The following is a 22,206-nucleotide window of genomic DNA, read 5'->3' as shown; positions in this document are numbered from 1 at the left end:
TTGCTCCTTCAGACTAGAGGCAGCAGTCATTCACACCTGATGGAACTGCACAGCTACTGAGCTCATCAAACGAACTGCATCTCAGTCCGACACCGATAAGAGTCATTCACTGAGGTTGTGAACGGTAAAGCATTGTTGTGATGCCGTGCTGAAGGTGGAGTGTCGGAAATGTCATGACATTTGGAACTGGTGGTGAGGATTTATGTGGCTTGGACCCAGGTAATGGTACAAAAATAAATAAAAAGTTTAATGCTGCACACAAAATGTTCAAAAAGTCCAGGCAGCACAGGTGAGCAAGGAACTGAGACACTGGTAGCACTGGCAATGAACAAAACAGCAAAGACTTATACACGACATATGACAAGAACCCAATGGGGGTGGGCGCGACACAGGTGGGGTTAAATACACACAAGGGAATCATCACGGAAACGAGAAACAGCTGGAGACAATCAAGGAGAAGAGAGACGACACAGGAACTAAATAACAAGAAAACAACACAGAAACCTAAATCCTTACAAAATAGAGTAGGAGCTTAAAGATACAGAGGCCAATTTCAAAGCGTCAAATAACAAAGCAAAATTTCTTTTAAGCTATTTTTGATATAGGCAATATTTTTTATAAGAACTGTGGATAAAATAGTTACATGGTTGCGTTGTGAAATGGAACCATGTGCCTGGAAAATAGTTCCCCATCAACGCTTCCTTCGCCAGATAAGTTGGTGACTGATAATATCTGTCTTTTTTAGGACCAATTTGAATAATGCTTGAATAAGGGTAAGTGAACAGAGGGAACATTTGTTTAATAAAACATATGCATTTCACCTGTCCTCTTCTTAAAGTTTTTTCTAATTTTTTCGACTAATAGAACTGGAAGGAAAGGAGCTCGTGAAACCTTACATTTTTTATGTTCATGTCAAGTCAATCCTATCCATGCAACCCAAACTGCTCACTTCACTCACCACGTCTGACATCGTTTTTTTATTGAGGTACGTTTCTTCCCCTCCATGGTCACCCTGTACCACCGATAGCACCATGTGTCCCTGTGACTATGTAAATACACCCATTCACATTGTTTTCAAAAGTCTCTGCTCATTGGATGTTTCATATATTTGTATTCCATGAATTAGGAGGAAATGGGTCATTTTGGATTGAAATTTTTGTATTTTGAATTGGTTGTCCATTTAATTGTTTCACAAAATAACAGCATTTTAAAAGTGAATGCAGAAATCCTGTAGCACTTTAAGCTTGGTGGTATTTATGCATTTCTTCTCAAGATCATTTCAAGACAGTCTGCATTAGACAGTGGATTAGACTGCTAAGCCTCCATGATCGATCCTTCTGGAAGCAGCCAAAGAGTAATATCCATCATCCACTGAGAAATTAGCACAGACATGACACTGATGATGTTGTCATCATCACATTAGTTTGCAAACATCTAAATACTTAATTTAATTCAACACTCATTTCACCTTAAAAGTACAATGTCCTCTCTCTAGAACATGTATAGTTTTTTTCTCTTCTTATTGCAGAAAGAAACACTGAAAGACAGAAAAGAAGTCCACAATAGCTGATTTTGTAATCTATTCTGATTTATGGATGTGTGTGTCCCTGGATGTCATCAATGGATTTACAGTGGTGTGAAGGGATGTTCACACCACTTCCTGGGTTTGCTTAAAAAGCAAATCCTGAAAAGATCTGGAACTAGAACAACAATAAATCCTGTCTGCTCCGCAAAACACCTTAGGATCCCCCAGAATAAACTGAAGGATGTCGGGCAGGAGATGGATGTCTGGTTTTCCCTCCTTGACTTGTTCCCTCCTGTGACCCGGTCTTAGATAAGCAGAAAACAATTGATGGATGGATGGATGGATGGATGGATTTACAAAATTACAAAAATGTTTACAATTTTGTTGCTTCTTCAAAAAAAATAGTAACCTAACTAACACATTGTAGGATTTATAGAATAAACTTGAATCACTTTATAAATGTATCATGGCATTTAGTTATTTTGACACGTGGGGGGCATTGCTATCACTGTGAGAGTATTTTGATTATTTTTCTCTGTTTTGTACCTCATTTTTTTGGACCACGTTCTGTCCTTCAGAGAAGATCTTTGCAGGTTGCCTCTCTGTTGGGTTGCACATGGCTAGCTGGAAAAACCAAAGAGATTCAAGCGTCCAGCAGCAACTGGACAGCAGCATTTGCTACCCTGTAATTTGTGTCAGTGGTAGTTTGTGCTTTTTAGAAGAAATTCATTAGCAATTTTATTTATTATTATTATTTTTTTACAATTATGAAATGTCATTTTCTCTCTTTATTTTCTGCAGTAAAATAAAGAAAAGTCTTTTTAAATAAATGCTCCTCTCACAAGTTTATTAAAGAGTTTGTTTTTATTTGTTTTATTAACCCTCCACCACCAAACCAGATTTAATCTTCAAGCTGGAAAAACAGTTGTTCTTAATTTATTCCAATTTATTTATGCTGCCAATGATATATTTACTACTCCCTTGGTCATAAAATAAGTAGAAGGTTTGATTAAAAGGAAAATATGAATTTTATTGCAAGGAATTTCTCATTCCTATCATAAAGAATCATTGTCAAAGATCACCGACGCAAACAGAAATGACCTTTTTTAGACAGTCATTAATTCAGCTGCACTGAAGGAGCTTCTAAATAGGCTCTCTGTTATTTTATTGGCTGCTCTGAGGAGGTTAGTGTTTACTTTGTTGAGCAGCTTGTGCAAAATTCTTTCCACAACCTCCTCAAGGGGTTTAGCAGAAGTCATCCAAACAAAGCCAACATTTTTTTTTTCCAGTTTCTTCGAGTCACTCACTCTGGTGCTGTTACCCAACGAAAGGGATTCTCTGACAAAACACATCAGCGTGTCACATGAAGTAAAGCAACTAAGAGACGTCAACACTGATGTGATTAAACTTTGTAGTGGTTATAGATTCTAAAAAATAGCCTAATGTTCAGATACACAATCACGTGTCGACAAAACACTAAATAATTAAAGCAATACAATCAGAAGATGTTGCTCCCATGTCCTCAGCCTCTCGCATACCTGCATCAAGAGCTTCACCACCAGACCCAGTATGTCACTTCTTGGCACAATCAAGACTATTAAAATCCACCTACAAGAATATAAAACAACTCACCTCTTCACCTCCAGACATAAAGCATTTAAAAAACCAGTGATCCTAGTTGAGGTAACAAGCAACAAGGCAGTTCAAAGTGCTTTACATGAATTAGAAGGAAATGCAAACAAAACAAATACAAAAGGGTAAAAGTATAAAACTACATCTCGGTTCCTCATGTTTAATAAGAATAAGTAGTCCATAGTTAATAAACTAGTACAGGTTTCTCTGGATTCAGGTTCTGATAAAACTAAATGTTGATTCTCAGGGTTTGATTCTATAAACTAGATGGCACTTTCTAAGTTTGCTCTAGATTTGTAATCTAACAGGAGTTTTTCTGGGTCTTGCTCCAATATTAAAAGGTTTAGTGCTAAATGTTGATCTAAGGTAATGAATAGTTTCTCTAGAGAAACTAATAGAGAAACTCCTATTAGTTCATCTATAGATTCATTTAACTAATAGATTGAGTTGAATCCCTCAATCTATAATCATGATATTGTGATGAACTACAGGAGCAGAGCAGTTCAATAAAACTAAAACTGATATGTGCCATCAACATGTCTGAAGTCTTTTTGTAGACCCTGGGATATGATTTATGAAAACCAGATTTCAACTAATCCTTATGTGGCACCTACAGGAAATATCATACTGTAGGTGAGACCCTCTTTAGAGCAGCTAGGCTAACTCAGTCTGTCGAAAGCATTGTGCTAAGTAATGCCACAAGTTTCAACAAACTGCTAATGCATTGTCATGTTGGAGCTTTCAAAGTGTTGAGAAATGTCTGGCTAAAAGCAACAAAAACAAAATGTATAACTGTGAATGTAAATTCATTTCTGAAAGAAATGACATGTGAGAAATGGATCGTTTTGATCCAGTTCACATAGGAAGATATGCAATCCACACGGCAGAACAGAGACAGCTGAGCATCAGCAGGAAGTGCTTCGCAAATGCAAGCTGTGCATACAGAACCGCTGAAACAAGCCATAGCTGAGCACTGTTCTTATCTCTACACAATCCTTTTGGCAGAAGGATCTGGACTTTATGTCTGAGCAAAAAACAAAACAGAAACAAGATCCAAGGTTGAGGAAAGTACACTGGACTCTGTTTACTGCTAGACCAAGTACATCAGCTGATCCTGTGTAATCAAGTGGCTTTCCGGGGACAATTGTCCCCAGAAGATGAAGGACAAGTGTTTCTCTAAGTTCTTTTTACATATTTGTTAAAACTGTCACCATGTTGTAACAGTTTGTTATGAGACAGATAATCTGTGAAAAGGTCGATCTACTCCACCTCCTGAGCCACCGCAGCTGTCTGCCGGAATGCTCTGCTCCCGACACGTTCAACAAAAATCTGTTCTTGCATGTGAAAATGTTGATTTGGATGCAATTAATAAGTAGATAAATAAAATAATTGTAATGTTGCAAAACAGACAAACCAAGAATCTTCAGAATTAAAAAAAAAAATTAATTCCAGGGACTATAATTAAATGCTGGGGTCATAGAGTAAATTTATTTATTTATGTATTTATTGTAAGAAGCAATTTGCTTTAACCCTGTTGGGGATCTTACAATCTCTTCTGGCAGCAGCTCTTGTGGACAAGTTATATATATATATATATATATATATATATATATATATATATATATTTTTTTTTTTTTTCTTAATTTAAATCCAGAAATTAAGAAAAATGCAGTAAAAATATTTGAACATTAATATTTGCTTTCCAATTTTTTTGCTAAGACTTTGTGTTGAAGACATGAATCTACATTTTCTCTTACAGTATGGTTAAAGCTGCTCTTTATTCTTTGTTTTCCAAGCATTAATTTGTCCCCACTTGCCCAAAATGCATCAAATTTGTATATTCTGTTCACTTTTTGAATGCATTTTTAAAAAGAAATGTTTGAATTTATCTATTTTTATAAGTCTAACTACAAATAACAATTTGTTCTAAGGTTTGTAGTTTGGGATTATAGCTTGTTTTCAAAGCACTTGAAAATTTCCTCTCTTAAATCTGTTTCAAAAATGATCCATTGGTCAATTTAACAAATGCCTCCTTATGAATGTAAAAAGCTTTGTCACAATGCCCTATTTTTTTACAATCTTTTTTTAGATATTTTTTTCATGATGTAATGCGATGCAATCATTCGTGTTTTCAAATATGTTGCGCCACTAAGATGCATAATTGGAACATAATTTTTCAGAGAACCACAAATGTATATTCCTGAGCGTGTCAGTATTAGCTCAGATCAAAGTTAAATACATCTGGCACTTTACTTGAAATTTCTTCTAGGATTTAGCTCTGATTTCACAAATCAGAACTAAATCTATTTATCTGTTCAATTTCTGCTAAGTTTCTTTGCAACTGCCCTTTACTCTATTAATAGTCTTACCACAATTTTTTTTTTTTCCTAATTTCCCTTACAACATTATCTCTGAAACATGCTGATAATTGTATAATGATGAGATGGAACATGTTTCAAAGATAATTGAGTAAGAAATTTCAAACCTTTAGATCTTTTAGAAAGGAAACAATATGTTTTTGTCACTTCATCTAAAGCTTCAGTCAGCCTCAGCAGGCTTTTTGCTTTTATCAGTCATTTCAGAGAGAAAGTCCTTCATGCTGTTAGTTCACACATAAGGTCTAGTTTGACAGGTCATTCATCCCAAACACCACTTCCATGTATTCCATCATCTATCTGTCCTACCTTGATTGTGCGTGATGACCCATTATACTTTTTCAAATTATAAATGAACTCCAGAAGGGAAACCTTTGTTCAGGATTTTACTAAAGTGTTTGTCACTTCTTAGCACAATGTCAACAGCCTGTCATTCAGCCGTGCAGCGATTTGTTGCTTTGGCTTCTCCAAGACACACTGACACACAAACCACAGGAATTAACTGAAAGAAAAAATGGTAACACAATATAAGACTTAACACCTCGACACGTTCTTGACCATCAAACTCGCCAAGAGCAACGCTACAACATATGCGGCCGTGTTGCAAAACTGTTTCATTACAGCAATGGAGACTTCCTGACAGACGGTGCTTCCAGACCTTGACAGGAAAACACAAACGCCCGACACGAACCAGTGCAGCAGTGTGAAGGATAAAACACTTCTGCTGACCAGACAGCTGATGCAGGCAGTACTGAAAGTGTTTAATTCAGTTCAGCGGGAATTTAGAAAAGACGGAATGACGTTTTCGATTTTGGATTGGAATCACCTCATCAATAGAGATGCATCAAAGATCTCAAATCCTATTTGTTAAAGTCACAACACACATAAGTCATGGTTAAGCATTTTGCACGCAAGCAGCACAGGAATGTTTTTTTATTAAATCTCTGTGATAACTTTGTCTTAGAGAAGCAAATGAAGAAAGTACTTCTGTTGACAATGAATTAATATCACACAATTTGTTGAATGGTTGGGCTTACAATGGCTAATGTTTACTCTCCGTTTTGATATGACTCTTAGTCAGCTGGGCTCAAAACACATTTCGGATCTGTTCCAATTAATTTTATGCAGACAGAGCGCACAGAAGAATGTGTTCTCCAGATTTAATGAGTTGTGCTTTAACTATGCCGTGTTCGCCTCTCTCCCACACAGACATCCAATCAAGGAGCACAATGGGAAGACAGGAAGTGAACGTAGCCAACAGTCCCTTTTTCACCGTGAACACAATTGTTAAGGTTAATGATTCTTAAGAGGCGGCTGCAAGAGCTTGCAGAGGCTCCAATATATCCAAAATGTTGCAGCTAGGATTCTGATTAGCACATTATCAGCTTCCTGTTGCCACCAGGAGTGAGCATAAGATTTTCACATCACTGCATGTGCGGCGACGCCCCGCCGTCCCGCCTCCTCAAAGAACTCCTTAAGGCACAAAACACAACACAGTCCCACTGCTCCACAACCTGAAACCTACACTATCCAAGCAGAAACCTTTACATTTAGATTATTCACCTTTAGATAGATACATTTGTTTTAAGTTTTTATTTTTTTGACATCTATAAAATGATGACAATAAAGCTGGCCATTATTGTAGTTGCCGAGTGCAATGATGATAGCGAAGTGGTTTTCTGTTCAGGGTTTTCACAGATGATGTGTAGATTGATCCAACTCTCCGAAGTTGTCATGAAAACAACTAAAAGTAATATCATAAAGGTGACACTTGCTAAGCTATAAAAAACACTGTAATGCCATGACATTCCTTTTCTTCTGTCCAGCCTTGTTCTTATAGCATTTTGGAGTGCAGCGTTGCGTTGTGTCATCCCTACAGATGACTGTGTCACCTTTCAGACTGTGCAGTGCTGAGTCAGGTGTTTGTCTAACACCAGGGCTGCCAATGTTAGAGATGGCACACACCCATGAAGGAACACAGAGGGATAAAGCACACACTCAACAAATGGAACGTGGAGGAAAAAGTTAATTCCCTCCCTCCCCCTTCTTCCCGCCAGAATACACCCATCAAATTACTCACTGACGGGTACAATGTGTCTCCAGCTGAGGAACGAGCTTAAGCAGACGTCTGTGATCATTGGAAAAGATTTATGCCCGCATTATGTACACCATTCCTTAGTGGAATACATTAGCGAGTGAGCAGAGGAATAAAGATGACTGGATTTAGGGTTCTGTTTGGGATCGGATTAGAGGCTAAACCCCGCAGTGACTGACAGCATAATAAGCTCCAAAGATTTTCAATACTGTACTAACTCTATCAGTAAGTCACGGCCATCGGCGCCTATGTCTGTTTTCAGGATATTGTTTAACAAGCTGCTCTTTTACATGCTAATTATATTTTTAAACGTTAATATAGGGTTTGTTTGTTTTTTTTATGATCTCCCCATTTTCAAAGTTTCCCTCCATCATTTCTCGCCCTCTGTCAGTCTGATCACTGTGCCCTTTGGCTTTCACTGCTTTGGAGGTTTGATGGTTGCTGTGATGACTGAACGATTGACAGCCTGAGCTGCTTTTCCCACAACAGTCATGACATTACTGCTCACTTGATTTAATTTCACATCATATCAAATCATATCTTATCAAAGTAGTCTGAATGAAACGCATTAGAGACTATGAGGGGTTTGGAAAAATGTAATGTGAAAAAGGAAATCCTTGATTCTTTCTGGTTTACTTATTTATCTTCGTCATAGCACTTACACCATTACATAAACAAATATTGGTACAAGGGAACCTTGTTGTTGTTGTAATGTTGCAGATAAATATTTGTTCACTGCATATTTTAAAAGTCACTAAATAGCTAGTAAGTATATAGAACAATCTAAGTTTAATATATCAATTGTAATTCTGTTCCTCTTCTGCCATCAATTTTACATCTCACAATGTAACTACAACATCGTTACTATTTTTAGCTATATTTCTGTTATAATTATTCAAATTTTCTGTCAACCAATACATTTTCCCAAAACTGTAATTGAACCATCAGCATTATTTAATCTCTGTATATTATCAGCAGCATCAAAATATATTGCAATAAGTGGTATAATCTTATAAGAACTTTGGTTTCTGCTTAATCATTTCCTTATTGTGTATTAGCTTATATTTTCCCATTTTAATTTCTTCCTTGTGCTAATTTATTCTCTTCACATGTTCTTTGAACTCATTTTGTTAGATTAGTGTTTCTTTCAGTTCACTGTTTATTTTGGTGACAGTTTTTTTCGGATCATCTATAGTTTCTGTGTCTCAGCTCTCTGAGTTTCTCCCTTCCTCAGTTTACCGGTATAATTCCTTCTGCCTTCCCCAGCTGCTTCAACTTACCTCTGATTAGTTCCTCTGGTTCCTTTGTCACTCTCTTCTCTCCATCAGTGTATAGAAGCTTCTGGTTCTCCACTGGTTCCTCCCTTGCATGACTCTGTTGTTCTCAGTTTATTTCTGTTGTTCCTCTTCATTGTTTTCCTGTTTTGTTCTTCCATTGTTTACCGGTCAGTTTCCTTGAGTCCCATGACCTCTGTTTTATCATCCAGAAGGTGATTTGTCCATCTACTTTACCAACTTGTACTCTTTTTGTTGTTGTTGTTTGTTCCAGGGAGTCTGGAGTTACATCCAGCACAGAGCCAACTTTCTTTATCAGTTTGTTCAGTTTATATGTATGGGTCTGATGCTGCTTTTTCAGCAGGTAAATACTGACAGAAACAACACTCTGCAGAGATGCACAAAGAAGATATGGGACATAATGGTGTAAACAATGGAGGATTTGTGCTCCCCCCAATATGAAGTCTGCTCATCCCCTTCTTGGAATGAGCATCGGTGTTACATCTCCACTCCACTCTGTTGTCCAGGTCAACAGCAAGATGTCTGTAGTCATTGAACAAATCCGCATCGAAATGATGTTTGACTTTCTTCTAATCTTCTCTAAACCCACAGTCATCTTCTTTGTTTTGACCGAACTCAGAATGAGGGAATTGTTCGCACAACAACAAGCTGTTGTTGTCCTCATCTCTTTGTCCTCCTCATCCAAACACCAGAGGGTCATATGAGTATCATTGAAACTCTGTGTTCGAAGCGAAGGGATGCAGTAAATAATGCAGTGTTTTTGCATTGCCTGTTATTATGAACACCTTTGCACATGTACTTTTACAGCTCAGATAATGGCACAGTGGAAGTCAATGACACTCTCAGTGACACTCCAAAGTCCCATAGTCCTGTTGGTTTGATTGTAAGCTCAAATGGTGTGAGCAGGATAGTCTCATACTGGATGAAACACGAGTCACTCAACTTACTGGTACAGCATACAATGTACTTGTGCTACATTATAGAAAGTATCCTACTGTACAATAACATTATTTAATATCATGGTATGTTATGCAGGTGCTCTCTCTGCACAGATAAATATTCATTCAGATTAGCATGCCTATGTTTTGGAATGACTAACTTGTGGAGGAACCTGCTCTTTTCTTCTGAGTAATCCATCCATCCCCTCCCACTTTTTCAAAGTCCAGTAACAGAAATAAGTTGAGAAAGGAAATGCCAGATATCCCAACCTCCACTAACACCTCAATGCATCTCTGTGCCAGAAGGCATACTGTCTATTCAATGAGTTCTGGATCTTTACTGGTTTCTCCTCTCGTCCCTAAAAATCCTCCAATGGGAGGTGTATACAAAGAGTCCTGGTCGTAGGCCCAAATGGCTTCCGTTGGCTCCTTTTGTTGTAGAGAGGCAGTTTTGAGTTCCCCACTCAGTAAATGTCACATTAAAATGTTCACATTTCAAGCTAATATAATGGAGGCCTTCTACCTTCGGAAACACTAAGATTTGAGCTTTCTCAAGTTGTTGAGAATCCTCACAACTGTAAACATCTGGTGCAGATTTTTCTCTCTTCAGCACTACGTTCTGGTATAGAATTGATGTGTAGTCAGTCTAGCTAGTTCTGGGTCTACTTGAGATTCCTTCAACAAGGGCATCACTGGGAAATTTTAAAGGGAGACAATGAAGAACATCTCAACTAATTCTTGTGATGGGAAGGACCTATAGTTAAGTAGGACTTCTCACTTTGTCGCCAGTTCTCAGTCCAGTAACCAGGTGGAGAAAGTCCATATCAGTCACTGCTCTCCATCTTTTTCTTGCTTTCATAATCTACATTTTCTCAGATAAGGTTTGGAAAACAGACAGATAAATCAGAAGCTTTGCCTTTAAGCTCAGCTTTTTCCTTAACATGATAAGCTGTATGAGCCCACCCAGTACCACAGAGAAGACCCCAGTCCATCAGTTCTCTCCCCTCTACATCCAAAAAATTACCAAGTAATGAGAAACCTGAACTCTTCTTCATATTCTAAGTGAGTAGTCAACCTTTTCCTGAAGTGTGAACTGAGAACTGTGACCGGAGAAGAGCTAACTCTCCTCTCAGTTGCTTTTAACAATAGGCCGCCAATTATTCCAGTGCATGTCTAAAGTTGAAGCTTAAAATTCCAACATTATCATCGGCATAAAAAACAAAGCAAAACTTTTAAAATCCAACTCAAATACAATGTGTTTCACCCCTGTGTCAAGGGGACTCAGTCATAAGTGTTCTCCAAATCCACAAAACACATAAGGACTGGGAAACAAAACTCCCATAAGCCTCTTAGCAATCCTTCATCGGTAAAAATGTGATGTATTGTTTTACCGCCAGGATGAAAGTCGTATGGATCCTGATTCGACAATCAGTTAGAAACTCTTTTCCGACACACTATAGAGTAAACTTTGCCAGGTAGAGTCAGGTAGGTGGAAATGACCTTGTCCTTTAACTGAAAAAGACATACCACAAACTGAATTTGAAAATTCAAAGCTAAGTCCTAGTCCTCCATGCAAGGTGTGTACTACAGGCATACAAGACAAGGCTGCACTTAGGTACTTGAGAAAGTTAATGTCAATCTCTGCTGCAGTTGAAATACCTAAAAAATTTAAGGCCAGTGACAGGTCAGTTCCTTCTGAACTACAACCTCTACTTTTGTTACAGAAGCAGCACCAGTTGGGCTAAGTAAACCTTAAAAGTGCTTCCTTTGACTGTTGACTGTAGTGGAAAATCAAAGAGGAAAAAAGCTACTTTTTTTTCCAGAAACAAAAGTTCACGAAGGGCTGACCTACATAGATACAGAGATAAAATGCAGTTTGATCCTTTCTTTGCAGAAAGAAAAAAAATCTGAGGATCAAACCAGGAGGGCAAGCAATCAATATAACATTGGCAAAGATCAGAAGCCAACAACAGGCTAAAAGGTCACGAGCAGGAAGCAAAGATGGCTGGCACAACAAAAGCTGAAAATGGACGGCCAAGACCACTGCGCAATCTGGCGAGAACTGAGGGAGATAATGAGATGAGAAGGAAGCCGGGAGTGGGCCGAGTCAGGAAGATCAGATGATCATATTGGCTGGGGAGCTGGATGGGCAGGAGAACCTGGCACTGCAAAATTCAGGTTAGAGCATGGACAGAACGTGTATCTGCATGAAAACAAGTTAGATGTGAAATGTATCAGTCATGTGGTCCTGAGTCGTACATTTTTCAGAAATCGCCTGCTTATAAAGAACTATAAAATACAAATGTGGACAGAAGGCAACTGAGTCTCTCTCCTTCAATATGAGATGAATTATTGAAAATGAAATAAAGATGATATAAGGATGAGACAGAAATGTTGACTTTTTCTCATAAAGATATATTGTAAGAAAACAAATATTCCAATCTGCAGATATCTGGTCATTAGTTTTAGTTTCTTTGCATTCTTGCTTTCCGTCTCTCTTTTATTTTTGTGGCTTCACACATGACTATACTGTCCTAAAAATAGCATTCCTCCAAATCATCTCACACAGGGTGGGGATAAGGAGAGTTAAACCTAAATAACCATGCCTGTGCCTGACAGGCAAAAGGCCAGCATTTCACCTCTAAGCCTGACGCTAATCAAGGTGACAATATTTAAAAAAAAAAAAATCCACCCAGATACTTACAGCAGCTCTGTCATCTCTGACATTTCCCATTTTCCATCTTGTTATCTGCTGCCTTTTGTTGACATTCCCAAAGCCTCACGTGCCGAGCCAGAAAGAGTGGAGGGAGGCTCTAAATATAGCATCAGCACACAGCTGAGCGTGCCCAATATGAGTGAGCACGTTTTTAATATATCCTCATTAAATATGCATGAGATTAAGTGCTCCAGACTCTGCTGATTTATTGAATGACAGGGATTGTTTTGAAATGTATCCGTTCTATGCATTCATACCCAAAATTTATTGTTCATCCCAGACAGTAGCAACTTCCTGAGTGACACATGAGCGATTAGAGCAGATAAACACAATATGTTAGCTGCAGCAATTTTGTTTCTATAAAGTTCTTTTTTTTTCTGTTTTCTAATAAATACCACTGTACATCCTCTGCTTGGATCCACTTTTTCTTTCGTTTATTGAAATAGTAAAAAACAATCACTCCACTTATAGCGTATCTGAAAATCAAATGGATAACATAAGACTTGTGAAAACTAACGTAAACTTCCATCTCTGCAACCATCTGACATTTAACATCGCATTCTCTCATTTTTATTTAGTAAGGTCCTTAGATGCATAGTTATCCATGCATAATGTCTCTGTGCACACCTGTTTGTTGTAAAGTTTAGTAGCGGATGTTGGGTGAATGGGATGCTCGGCTGTTTTTCTCCTCATTTAAGCTCTTATGCTCTAATGATCTGTGCAGGTGCCATGAATTCAAATATGGGTCAACAGTTCTGACCACACAAACCGGTCACCATATGCCACAGTTTTATGCTCACAGATCTGACTGGAAATTATACATGGATTTCATGGAGAGCATCTATTGGTTCATTGTATTTCCGAGAAGGATTCTCCAGGAAAGGTCTTATCTGTAAAAAAAAAGTAAATAAATTTTTAAAAAAATAGTCCCAGCTGCCATTAGTCAGCTAAAACCTCTTTTTCTGAATTAGTTCCTGTGACATTATCTGTAATCTGAGGGGACAGGTGTTGCCATGACAACAGCTTGCCCTGAGCTGAGCTGGGGATGTTTCCAAACAAATAGCTACATGAGGAAAATACATGCAGTGCAAAACATTCACAGCACTTCCCTTTATCCACATCGGTTGTATTACAACTTTTTCTGAATTCTATTAAATGAATCTGTTTTCTCAGAGTTCCACACATAAATGCCCAATCATGATGAATTTTTGTGCGTTTTGCAATTTAAAAAAAAATAAAGGTCATCCTGGAATGCATTCTTGGACAGCTTAGGATTCATGTATGGGCTATACAAAACCTGTTCACCAGAATTATTCATCAAAATCATTTACAGATACTGATATTCTGCTGCCCGTTTTGAGCTCCTTTAACAATGAGCTGCTTCAGAGTCTCTTGTTACTTTAAATCCAACTAAGTTGTTGCTGGCCACGCCCACCAATTCAGGTGCATTTACACCTGCACTTCATACACCGAAAAATGACTGCAAACACGTGCAATTGTCCAGTGGATAATCTTTGTATGGAGGACTGAAAGTCACAGAATTAGACATAAAAGCAGAAATATGTAAATATATAAATTGCCAAAATAAATCAGTACAGTTAGAATGCACCAATTCATTTGAAAAGAATCTATTGAAAGAATAGATTAACTTTACCTTTACACTATTATAATTCATATAATATATTTTAATTATATGAATTATAATTAAAGTAACTCATATAATTACATTATATGAATATAATAGTGTAATTATCTTCATATGTATTTTTTTTTAGTTCAATTCCAACAAATGACACATGAATACTTTCATGCACTGCATATAAAGTGTATATGTATATATTTGGATTGCAAAAGGTTGAATATCAGAGTTAAAAATATGGAGCGCCCACAACTTCAGAAGTTGTTGGCATCTATTTCCCCACACAGTCAGAAACGTAAAAATATTTAAACAGGTGGACAAAGAGAATTTAAAGTTTTCACCATGTACTGTATAAGAGATTCAAAGAGCCCAGATACATCTCTGTGTGCCAAAGACTAGGCTGAAAAAACCCCCAACAGAACGGCCTTATCGAGCCCTCAGGCAGCACTGTGTTTAAAAGCAGATCTAATTATAAGGTAGAAATCCTTGCGTGGGTCCAGGAATGCTCTGAGAACCAATGTCGGTAAATACAGTTTGATACTGCATTCACAAATAGAGATTAAGACGGTACCGCGCAAAGAACAAACATGTCATTGCAATTTCCAGTTTCCATTTACTGTGCATGTGGTACAGAAGACGAAAGAAAAAAAGAACACCATCTCCTGCTGTATGCTGTTCTTCCAAAATCACTGTCTTTACAAAACATTTACACGTACAGCATTCTGGCTGCCCTAGATAAAATATTAAGCGTTTTCCAACAAAAGATGATAAAGAGAAACAAGACAACCAGTATGTCTGTTGGGTGTGCATCAAGGTATCTCAGAAATTACTCCCTATTCTAAACAAGTTCAAGAGCATCATGTAAACATTATGGAGTGGTGCTTTCAGTGACTCACAAAATCAGGACTTCAATTATATTTCTCTACAGCAACAGCAATTAAAAACAATAAAACACTGAGACAAAGAACTCAGTTTTTTTTTGCTTTTGGAACATTTTTGTGAGATGTCCTTGGAATAAGAGACCTGAATGCTGATTCAGTTTGGTCCATTGTTAAACAGACTGCTGCACATTTTACTCCAGAACGCTCCGGAGCTTAGAAAAAACAGAACGTGACACACAGCATGACAACTAACTGCTTTAGACTTTGGGCTGTAGATTTAAAAATGTAGGCTTCTCCTTTATGGTGTGACTTAAGATAGCTTGGTATGTCAATTTCTCATTTTTCTCTATCATAGAAGAAATCAACGGTGGCATGGTAAAACTATAATCATGCTTTGGATAGGACACTAAGGGTGTTTTAAAGATAATATCCTAAATGTTTCAGTACGATTTGGGCCCAAATTTGCAACATTTGTTACATTTTCAGCTGGTGCGGTTCGCTTTCACACTGCACGGTGTCAAATGATCCAAACTAATTGAAAGACCTGTTCGCCCTGTTGCCTGTGGTGGCGCTACACCAAGAACTTCCAAAGAAGACGCTGAGCGTAACTTTATTCTTCACAAAATGTAAACAAAAATGGAGTAGAATCAGATTACAGTGGCAGTAAGATTCCTCTTTTGTCTCTGAAAAAAGACCATGAGCCATTTATTCCCTCTGGTGCTAGACTCACACATTTGTTTCGGTTGTATTTACCCAGAATGCCCTGGACTGTAGTCCACTCACAGCTTGTGAAGTGGACTCCAGTTCACATATGCATTCAAACCACACCAGAGTTTACTTTAATCGAACTGAGACCGTGGTTTGCTTTTTTGGGTCTGCATTATAGTTTGACTGTGCATTCACACCTCCGCAAACAAACCAGACTTTCTAGACAAACAAACTAGAGTTTGAATAAAGCAGACTGGCTGGTGTGAATGCACCCTAAACATCTTGGTCCATACACATTTTTTAAAAACAGGCCTTAACCGGACTGCGACAGACTGACTTTGAAAGCAATGAAATAATCTGTGCTGAGTTTGAGTTGACTCAGCCTGATTAAGGCTCTGCTGGTGTCCTTAGAAGACTGCAGAGCTTAAACAGTAAGATATGTAAATACCACTTAGGCATCTTGGGGGGATTCTATGATTCTACATCAGACATCTATCCATCTTTTGTCTATAGTCACTTAAATCTACTCAGGATTGCAGGGTCAGAGGGGCTTAGTGCCGAACTCCATTCCTCAGCAAGGAGGAAGATTAGTAACCCAGCATATACAGACTGTTATAGTGCCACACAAGGCCAACTAACCATATATGTTCCCACAATAATCAATATCTTGATATAATCAACAGGCTACTAGAAAAAGAAATTAAAGATGATCAGATCATTGTTCACAGTGTAAAAATACACCATTTTGAAACACAAATTATTTTACGTTAGAGTAATCTTTTATTTTTTCCTCAGTGACAACACTGATTTGTGTCAACAGCAAATTGATAGGCAAGTGGAAGCACACACAGACACACTGAGATAAGCAATTTTAATACGATGAAATAATTGCAGCACTCAATCAAAGGCCCAGGCTCCCATAAAGGATGTTAACATTTATACCAAGTGTTGTCTTGTGACACTTTTAAATTGGAAATTTCACAAAAGGTGGGCTGAATCATATTTTTTATGAACTTGTAAGAAGCCAGTGCCTTCAAATAATCTTGTCACAATATTGGAAATTGTATCAAGAATGGAAAACAGAATTTGGAGTCTCCAGTTTATCTAACCAACATATTTTGGGTCATTGAAGGGAAAACAAACTGAATGGCTCCAAGGATCTTCCTGCCTTAGTGGAGACTCCAATATCCTTTAACTCAAAGCGATGACCTATTCTAGGCTCTTTACCTTCAGTTGATCAATGGGTTAAAAAAGTCCCTTTCAGTGAGACAGCTGTGTGAATCACAACCATTGCTTTTGCCAGATAGTCAAGTTTTTCTATTATAGATATTGTTTGTCTCACTTCCAGCTCCAGCCTGGATAGTCGTTAAAAATTTACATCGCCAAATCTGTTGTGAAGCTATTTTTGGGAGACCAAAGCCTATAAAAAGCTTCTGCTCCCCGGGTAACACAGGATGCCAAGCTAATTTAAGTGCCTAAAACAAGCTTTCACACGTGCTTACGGTGGAGGCACATTACAGCATAGAGGCAAGTCTTTTTCTGTGGATGGATAGTTTCAATTCTCGCAGCGCTGTCTCATCCAGAAACTGTTCAAATTAGCATCTCTGCCCACGGGGCTTTAGCAGGCGGAAAAACAGTCGACTGTGTGTAACGTGGGAGCCAGTAACTGGCTGACAAAGCCCAGAGGGCCTCAGCAGCCTTCGCTGCCTTTGGTGAGAGATTTTAGCAAACGAGTAAGAGACACAGAGCGGGGCTGCCAGTTCCATCACACCGAACAGAGGACTGGAGCAGGATAGTCTGCTAAACAGTTCTGCGGGGTTGCAGTGGTAATTAAAAGAACAGAGCCAGCTGAGTCAATCGCTTAATGTGAGGAAAAGCTCACCTAGAGCGTCCATCAGACATCCAGACCAGCACATTCACTCCCGGCCACTTGACAGACGGTTAATTCAGCAGAAAAACGAGTTCACTTTAGTCTATTTAGGTTCCTCATTTAGGTGCAGCAACACCACCGCTACTCTTATGGAGGGACTCACAGCACATAATTTAGATTAAATAAAACAAAAAAAACAGGTTTTAGAAATTAAATAAAAACAACAACAAAAAAAAGACATGGAAGAATGCATTTTTAACACTAAAGTATGATATATCCAGTGATGGCATAGTTATTTTGAAAAAGTAACTTTAATTGGATTACTGATTATTCTTTGAAAAAGTAACTTATTTAGTTACTTTCAGCAGCTGCTAACAGCTGTGAAAATTACATTGATCTTTACCAAAACTTAATTAATTGCAAGTTATTTTATTATGGTAACATCAACAATGTGTCTCCACTTATATTGTTGAACTGAAAGGGAGATTGTTTAATGGTTACAACAGTACAAAAAAACTTTAGTACTTTGTGCATGTTTTTCTGTGTTCCAGTATTGTCTGGAAAACTATAAATAGGATAAATAGGAAACGTAACTTCCTCTCCCTTGCAACACCGTAAGCTTTGTGAGGTAAGTTACATTCTACACAGTTGCTGATATTTTGTTACATTTCCTTTGTAACTTTTTCCTCTTTTGATATACACCGGATGGAAGCTTGTTTAGTATATTTTCTTAAATGTTACTATAAAACTTTATTATTTTAGTTGTTAATACAACTTTAATGCTGTTTCAAGCCCTCTTGAGGCAAGTTAGGTTTTTTTTACGCTCGTTTTCTTACAGCCGTAGAAGACAGAACTAGACAAAACCAGAAGACATCTGATTTGTGTTTTTCTTCATTATCGTCTACAAATTAAATAAATACGGAATAAACCATGACTTGTTGTCTGTCACTCCTCGAGTTTCTTGTGATCCTGTAACCAGGTCTGTTTCACTATCGTTAAATATTACATTAGTCAGCATTAAATTCCAGAGTTGCACACCAAGGAACAGAACAGTGTTTTTTTAGTTCCTCTGAAATATGTATATTTCCAGTATGTATAGAACAACATACTTTGGAATAAAATCAGTGCTCATGGTTTCCCCTAATGTACTACCAGCCTGACGGGCCGTCAGGCTTATAAACAAGACTTGGAAACACAGCAAATTCTAAAAACGATGTAGATGTAGACTCTGGGTGTGTTTTCTTTACCATTTGTTAAAAATGACATTTAGTATGCCAATTAGCAAATGGCCAAGCAGCATGGCGTTTGATCTTTATTCTGTGGGATTATGTTTACATTTTTAAACAGCAAAATGCAAATGGTATTGAAAGTGCAATAACATTTATTTTCATGTTTTTCTTTCAAACCCAGAGTGCCTGGACAACCCCACCCCGCTCTTTACTACCCATTTCTATTTTAGGATCCGTTCAGCCAGCCTTTCCATTCAGAAGCTTGTTACTTTGAGCTGGTGGGAACCGGGCACATGTGTCCCTGTTTGTTTCCCATGTATTTTCAGATGGGTTAATGTGTGCTGACATCACATAATCACATGTCCGCTCATCCAACTGAGAATATGCCAACCATGCAGGAACAAGCCAACTGAACACACACACACCTACACGCCCCTACACACATATACACACACACCCCTCTGTACTCACCTCCCATCTGTGTTGATTTTTTTTTTTTTTTACTACACTTTAATCGTGATTCAGACACAGCTAGGTCTACTTGGTTGCTTTAAGAGTGGCAGAGTTGTCAAATAACGAATGGATTAAAGCTGTCAACATAAAATAGCTCCAGAGAATATCTGTGTGAATTCTGATAAGATTAGTTGGCACATGATGTGTGGAAAAAAAGAAACAAAGAGAGGAAGAAAGATGCTGAGTTAGTATGAAGTGAGCTTATGAGGTTGCTAAAAGGTTATGCATGAGTCTAAAATGTACATTTTGCTCAGCACCTTCAGTTATTATGGCTTTTAGATGGAAGGGATATTGATAGTAGTTATTATTTGACTGTCAAACAGGATTGATAGAGTGACAAAAACAACTAAATCTAGTTCAGATTTTGAGGATCACAGCTCTCTCACTGACAGGAAAATAAAACTCAGAAAATAATGCAGAGAAGCCGTTGAGCAACAAATCCAAGCCACTTGTATTCAACGCCCAAAAAATATGCCAACATTTCCCCACAAAGAACAGAACATTCAGTAGAATCCAGTTTTATGTTTCCAGGTTTGATGTTTATTTTGCAATTATTAATAAGTGATCATATGAATGCAGTGCTGGTTGATTAGCTAAATTAAACACCTGCTCTACTGATCTGTCAGAGAGTGGTTGTGTGTTTTTTTAACTGAACCGAAACACACTCAGTTCTGCAGCACATCTAAATGTTAAGGTTATGAGAGTCAAGCTAGCATAACTGAGCTACTTTCCTCTCCTTCTCTGTTTTTGTTTTAATGAAAACCTTTTCCTGACCTTGGAATTGTGATATCCTTGGACCTTGTTATATAGTTGTTGTAGTTTTGACAATTAGTAGCAAAGCACTGCTGTCAGGAATCTGGGTTCTTTGGTTGAGTTTTGTTTATTTCTGTATTTCCTTGTTCTGTTTTGGTTAGATCAGCCTAGTTCCTGTTTTCCTTTAATTCAGCTCCTCATGGTGTTTTTAGTAATGTTTATTTCTTAGAGTTATTTTTTTGTTACTCTAGTTTCTTTAGGTTTAATTTCATTAGGTCTAGTTATTCCTTAGTGTTTGTATTTTTGTATCTCCCTCGCCCCCTGTGCCACCTTCTCTCTCCCCTCAGTCTGGCTCCTGCTTCCTCCACTCACACCTGCGATCACTTAACTCAGTGGTCCCCAAACTACGGCCCGCGGGCCAGATGCGGCCCGCCTCCACATTTGGTCCGGCCCCCTGAACAATACCAGAGTATTTTTATATATGTGCATTTTTATTTGATAAGTTGGACTTTTGCAATAAAATAAATGTTCCTGAGTAATGAACTTTATTTATTATTAACTATTAGTTAGTAACTATTTTATACATGCATATAATTGACCCTAACCCTTTTTTTAATGTGGAGAACCCAGTGTTATTTGGTTATTATTTATTTCATAAATAGTGTTATTTCCTGACTTTTGTTCTCTGAAGAATCCAGAAAAGGTTATTTGATTGTGCTTTCTGAAAAACAATACATTTTTATGTTTAGCACTCTTACAATCGTCACTCTTTTTCTGTTACAAACTGACCCCGGCCCCCCATCAGAAAAGGGACAAGTTATTTGGGGACCCCTGACTTAACTCATCAGCCCAGGTCTTTATTTCCAGCACTCAACCTCCCAGTACTTAAGCAGCTCATGGGGAGTTATTGCTCTACAGTCTGTCTTGTCAACTCCAGTCTCTTCCTTGTGACGTCCTCGTTTCTCCTGCTTAGCCTTTTTTGGATTACTTTGGAGTTTCTCTGGATTTTTGTATGTTTTGTAAGTTGGCTTCTGTTTTTTTCACAAAATTTCCACATCTTCACTACGTCTCTTGCCTGCTGCATTTGGGTCCAAACACGTCATGACAACCGCATCCCTTTTTCTTTTAGATTTCAGCCATACGTTTAAGATTTAGCTTGTTATGTTCACTACTAAACTAAAACTAATGGCAGTCATTGTCAGCGAGCAGCTTTTTGTCACCAGGGATTAATTAACCAACCGCAAGTGAACTTTTCAACAATGATTTGTGCAGAAAGTCCCCAGGCCGGGATTCGAACCCAGGATCTTCTTGCCGCAAGGCAACAGTGTCACTGTGCAGACATTTTTATCTTTACAAGTAATGGAAACATAAACTAATTTGGAATTAGATGTTATAATTAAGGTGAATGATTGTCTGAAGTCTGTGCTGAGTGTCCTTCATTTATCAGGCTGAAGGAGAACTTAGAAATTAAAATGTTAATATAGTGGAGATAAAAAAACTGATTATTGCTTTTTTTTGTTTCAAGTTCAGGTCTAATCAGAGAATTAAAAATACAATTCACTTGTCATATGATTATTAAATAAAGGCATTTGGCCTTTTCAGTTTCACATGCAGCCGCTGCACTTGTAGCCTTTATGTTTAGGGACTTTTCAGCTGCAGTTACAAATACACTGACCATTTCTAAGAAGACTAGTTTTATTTAAAGTCACACGGATTAGAGCACTAGATTAAAAATAGCCAGTAAACCTCATTTAAAATAACAACTGTGAGAATTAAAGAACACTTTAAGGGCAGGCTGGAGTTATTTGGTACAACAATGACTGCACTGATTTTTGCCATGTGACCGAGGGAAGTCCCCTCATGTCAACCAAGAGAGAAACGGCTCTTTGAACATGACCAACAATCTGATTACTGTTAGAGAAGTCACTGCTAATATTTGAAATAGTTCATCCAGAAAATATTGCATCGCTGCATTTTTGACAATGTTACTGCAGATTTAGCAGCTTTATCTGCCGAAAGAAGCACTGAGTGTGTCAT

This window comes from Xiphophorus couchianus, chromosome 5 (assembly GCF_001444195.1).
Source record: "Xiphophorus couchianus chromosome 5, X_couchianus-1.0, whole genome shotgun sequence".
Classification (NCBI taxonomy): domain Eukaryota; kingdom Metazoa; phylum Chordata; class Actinopteri; order Cyprinodontiformes; family Poeciliidae; genus Xiphophorus; species Xiphophorus couchianus.
This window is presented reverse-complemented; position numbering follows the sequence as displayed.